The sequence below is a fragment of the Phaseolus vulgaris genome, chromosome 8, assembly GCF_000499845.2.
Source record: "Phaseolus vulgaris cultivar G19833 chromosome 8, P. vulgaris v2.0, whole genome shotgun sequence".
Classification (NCBI taxonomy): Eukaryota; Viridiplantae; Streptophyta; class Magnoliopsida; order Fabales; family Fabaceae; genus Phaseolus; species Phaseolus vulgaris.
This window is the reverse complement of record NC_023752.2, coordinates 19399753-19405752: the sequence shown is the minus strand read 5'-3', so window position 1 is coordinate 19405752 and position 6000 is coordinate 19399753.

Sequence of the window (6000 nt, the reverse complement as noted above, 5' to 3'; positions counted from 1 at the left end):
TATTATTATTATTATTAACATTATTAATTATTATTATTATTATTAATATTATTATTAACATTATTAATTATTATTAATATTGTTATTAATATTTTTAATATTATTATTATTAACATTATTAATTATTAATAATATTATTAGTAGTAACATTATTAATATTATTATTACTATTAATAATATTACTATTACTATTAATAATAATCATAATCATAATAATAATAAAAATAATAACAATCATAATCATAATAAAAATAATAATATTCATAATATGATCATCAAGTTTCTCTTATTAAGTGGTTATAGGTGTTGAAGATTCTTAATAATATAAAGGTTCTTTTATACTCATGGAACATGTGTTCAATTAAGAATAAGACATCTCTACTTAGAAGTTCTAAATGACTAGATTGGCATGAGAACACTATTTGTGGTCAAGTAGCAAACTTGTAGAGTGATTATAATATACATACGTCACTAAACTCTCCTCTAAGAAAACTCTTATGATCTTTTTTATCAGACTCTCATGAAAACTTTGTTTGTTTAGCAAGGAGTGACTATTTTCCAAAGAACATTCGTCTTATCCAAAAGTGGTTGTGGTTCAAATAATACTCAGTCTTAACAAGAGTGAATGCAATTCTAATAATATTTAGTTTACCAAAGAGTGGTTGTGGTCTAAATAATACTAATTTGTCTCTTATAGTAGTATTCTTCCTATTGAAACTCAATTGATTGATTTAGAATTAGATGTAGTATTCGTTAATAGATAAATCAGTATAAATACTATTCAAATCCTTCTTAACTTTTGCCTCCTTAAATTACATTATATTTATTTGTAGTTAATCTTAGAATGTGAGTTTTATGAAAACAAGTTTTGAAAAGCTTTTTAGATAAAAAAAATTCTTATTTTCTTACTTAAAACAATTTAGAAACAACAATATTAAAATATAAATCCTCAATATTTATACCCTTGGGGATTCAAACCTTAGGACCTAAAATATTAAAACATGAATCTCCAAAATTTATACCAGTTGGGGGATTTGAACCTATGGAGCTAAAACAATTTCCTTTCTTATAAAATATAATCAATTTGGTTAAAACTCAATATTCATCAATTTTCAAGATCAATGTTTAATATTATATCATAGTATCAAGGGAAAAGAGTAAACTTAACCAACAAGAAAGGTATGCATAGAAATTATTTTCCAACCTAACAAAGAGCCAAGTCTAATATATCAACATGATTAATATAGAGAAACAATTTCTCTTAAGACAATCACTCTAGGGGTTTGGTACATACTAGCCAAGAATAATATTTCTTCTCCCATGTCACTTAAACAATCGAAAAGAGAAAATGATTGAGTAGAAGAAACCACTCACCGAACAAGTGTCTAATTTTGTAATATATTCGAAAATCAAAACAAATTATGTTGAGCAAAAGAAGATTATTGTGTTGTTCTCACAAATAACTTATAACTTTTCTCAATGTTAAGTTGCACATGCCAAAAAGTCATTATCAACTTAGTGTAGTCTCGCACCTTAACTTGTTCTCTTGAAAAAGCCACCAAAACTTCATTAACTATTTAACAGAATCGCGTGAGATATTAGGACCAAAAAAGTGTCCCAAAACAACACATGTATCAAGCTTATTGACAAGGAAAACCTAATGCACATTATAGCTCATTAAGGTCATAGAATAATGCATAAATAAGGAGAATCTTAAATAGTATTAAGTAAATAAATGTATATAAAAAAAAATAATACTTTTGTTGTAGATGTTAGAAATTAATAATTTGTTTTCATTATAAAAATAGGGGCAACTAGTAAAAAATTTAATCAAAACTATTAAGTCCAAATATTCTAGGGTGAGAATAGTAGGAAATAAAGAAGTAAGGATTTTGTGTTTTGGCCTTTAGGTTGTATCTTGGGTTAAGCCCAACTCCATATTTTTTGCTTTAAATATACAATAGCAACATGATTTTTTACCCGAATCATATATTTCTTCCACTTTCTTCTTCTTTCTTCTTTTAGTTTTTTTTCGGTTTACATCTTTTCCTACCCCCAATTAATAGTAATATGCAGAAGAAGTTCAAGATGGTATCAGAGCGGGTTTAAACCTGCTCTACTGCACTGTCATTCTTGATACAACCCAATTAGCCAAGAAGATGATTAAGGACACGACAAACACTTCACACTTTGATCAATCATCTCAGCATACAAGAGAAGACCACACCAAATATCGGAAGGACCTCAACAGAAGAAGAATTCAGCATAGGCTAGAGCATCAGATGTTCTTTTTTCTAGTCTTCTTACAAGACAAATGTTTGTAAATAAATTGGACTCACTTTGGAGGTGTCCAAATAGAAGAAAAAAATAAAGTAGGGTGTGCTTATTAATTTAGGCTTGTGTCAAGCCCACCTTTCATGGCATGTGCACCTAGGTTTAGGGTTTCTTTGACCTACCTTCTAGAAGGTTTCTCACAAATGACACCCCTACCCTTATATCTTGCTCTCCAAGTCACCCTCTCCTATATAAAGGGTGTCTTGCCTCATGTATTTTACACATTGAATTTGAAGATAGTAAAGAAACTTTGTAGGGGTGTTTTTGTGAGACTTGAGAGTTCTCACAGTGGGTCTTACCTTGAGTGTGTGAACACTTCAAGTGTCGGCTCTTTCACCACTCATCTTGGAGTGCCTCCTTCTCCAAGTGGCATGACATCCCTTCTTTTTCCAAAAGCATCTCTTAATCTCTTAATCTTTTTTGTTTTTGTTTCCATTCCATTTTATATTTTTCTTCTTTTTACAATTCGGTCATCTATTATATTTGTTTCTTTTTGTTCTTCAATTCTGCACCTCATCATCATCACTCTATATTTGTGTTTTTCTCTTTGCTCTCTAGAAGTGAACCTTCACACTTACTTAACCACTTGGTTATGTTCGTGTCAAGTGGGAATCTTCTTTGGGTTTCTCACCATAATTGTTAATCCAAAAATCATAAACAAAAGTGCAACCCATAAATGTGCAATCCTAAAATCAACTCACATCAATTCTTCTCTTTTCTCCCTTCTTCCTTTTTCTTGCTTCTCTTTTTTGTTTTTCTTGCACCCTTTGTTTTGTAGCTTATGGCTGAAGAAAAAACCGAATGAAAACCCTCATAGCATAATGATCAACAAAATCCAACCAGTGTGTATTACCTTCACCCTGGGGAAAATCCAAGTATGGTTCTTGTAACTCCACAATTAGATGGATCGAATTACCACTCATGGAGTAGGGCGGTGAAACGTGCTCTTCTTTCGAAAAATAAGTTCAAGTTTGTGAACAGAGATATTCATGAGCCATCATGCGGTGAAAGTCAATATGAAGCATGGGAGAGATGCAATGTTATGGTTATCTCATGGATCACGCATAGCATCTCAACACAAATTGCACTGAGCATACTCTATATTGACAATGCGAAGGAATTGTGGGAAGATCTAAAGGAGAGATTCTCGAAAAGCAATCATTTCAGAGTGTCTGGTCTTTTGCAAGAAACAAATTCTATTAAGCAGGGAGAAAGAAGCATCACATAATATTATACTGGCTTCAAAACTTTGTGGGAAGAATCAAATTCTTTACGGCCATTACCAAATTGTTCTTGTAAAGTGAAATGTACCTGTGAGATGATGAAGATCATGTCAAGTTATAGAGATTCAGAGTGTGTTATGAGTTTCTTGAAAGGTTTGAGAGAGGCTTAAAATGTTGTCAAGACACATATCTTATTAACAGAACCTTTGCCAGGTATTAACAAAGTTTTCTCTTTTGTCCTACAACAAGAAAGGCACTTGAATGAAAGTATAGGACTGGATACAAAGATTTTAGCCAATAGCACTGATCAGAAGTATGAAAGAACTAGTAAAACTAGTAATCATGGGCAAGGTTGTTGCAACTACGGAAGAGGAAGAGTAAAAAGCTATGGAAAGCTATATTCATTTTGTCACAAAATTAACCACACTGCTGAAGAGTGCTACTCGAAACATGGGTTCCCACCCTAGATGAAGCATAGGGTCAACTACAATGCAAGCACTACTGAAAGGATGAAGACTGTGAGAGCGAGAAAGGAAAACACACTTCCAATTACACTTTCAATGAGCAGAACTTTAAGGCTATCAATCCATAACAACTTCAACATCTTCTAAATATGATTCAGAATTCAAAAGGAAAAGAAAAGGTTGTTAATAACACCATAATAAACTCCTCGATAGAAAACAACAACATAGGTAAAAAAGGTATGAATTACTGGATTCTTGAAACTGGAGCCACAAATCATATGGCTTGTTCCATCTTTGCTTTCATAAATTACTACAAAATAAAACCAGTAAGGGTTAAGCTCCCTAACAATCAAAATGTCACTGTTATTTTTGTTGGAACTGTCTTTTTAACCAAAGATATTATTCTACATGATTTTTTGTATATACTCGATTTCATGTTAAACATAATATTTGTGCAAAGACTAATGAAATCTTTGAAGTGTCAAATTGTTTTTACCCATGATGTTTGTTAGATTCAGGATAAGCTTACCTTGAAGACAATTGGTCAAGTTGAAATCAAGGATGGGCTTTATCACATGCATGCAGATAAGAAAGATAACCTTGTTTACTCCATGCTTAATGAAGTTGTTTTTAAAACTGCTGAAAATCTTGATGTATGGCGTTGTAGGATGGGCCATCCTTCGAATAACGTCTTAGAACATTTAACCAGAATCCATAACGATATACATTTTCATCATGAAAATGTTTTCTCCCCTTGTCATCTTGCAAAGCGACATAAATTGCCTTTCCAGCTTAGTAAAATTTTCAGTAAATCTGTTTTTTATCTGATTCACACAGATATATGGGGTCCTCTTGGTATTTCTTCCATTCAAGGTCATAGGTACTTCTTAACCATTGTAAATGACTTTAGTAGACATATGTGGGTTCATCTTATGAAAAAAAAAAAGAGTGAAACTAGAGATCTTTTGCAACATTTTGTTGCTCACATTAAGAATCAGTTTGATAAAAAATATTAAAACCATTAGAATGGATAATGGCAAAGAATTTTGTTGGGATGATTTCTATGATAAAAATGGTATTATACATCACAGTTCTTGTAACAAAACTCCACAACAAAATTCTACTGTGAAAAGAAAGCATCAACATATTCTTAACGTTACTCGCTGCCTTATGTACCAATCAAATTTACCTAATGCATACTAGTCTTTTCTTGTTTGTTACAAAACATAAACAAACTATTTATAGCTTTCAAAGATTGGTCAAAGCATTTAAAACAAGAGCACATTCAATTTGAAAATCATTTAAAACACACTTAACTAATAAAACAGATTCTGTTAGGATTTTCAAACAAACAATCGATTGAAAGCACGAAACAGTCGATTTTTTTGGTTTGACAGCAAGTCAACCAACCAAAACAGTTTTCAACCTTTTCAAAAACACCTAAGAGTAAAACAATCGGTTGTTTCGCCAAAACAACAGGTTGTTTTTCACTTAGTTTGAAAAACACTTTAATCTTAAAAGATTTGAAAACACTTTAGCTTTAGATTCAACAAAGAGTGGATTACATAGATAAACTACCAAGATCCTATCCTAAACACAGCAGCAACTTCCTTCCGTCAAACACTAGGATTTGGATTCTTCAAAGCCTTTGATTACACTTGATTCAACAACCTCCTCCTATTTGATGAAGACAAATCCCTGGTTGCTTGTGTTGGACTTGTTTGAATCTGAAGCAGTTCCTGCACAATAAAATTTAAGCAATATGCAACATCTATGGCAGCAGATTAGAAAAGCACATAGCTTGTGTTCTGCTTAACCATTACAAGTGAGAAAATCAGCCAAAAAGGCAAACCATACAGCATCAGCAGCAGCAGCAGAAATAACAATCATTTAAACAAAACAGATAGAGTTTGCAAATTTTAAGACAACACAGCATAAAATTCTCCCCCTATTTGTCTTCACAAATAGACTATAAGAAG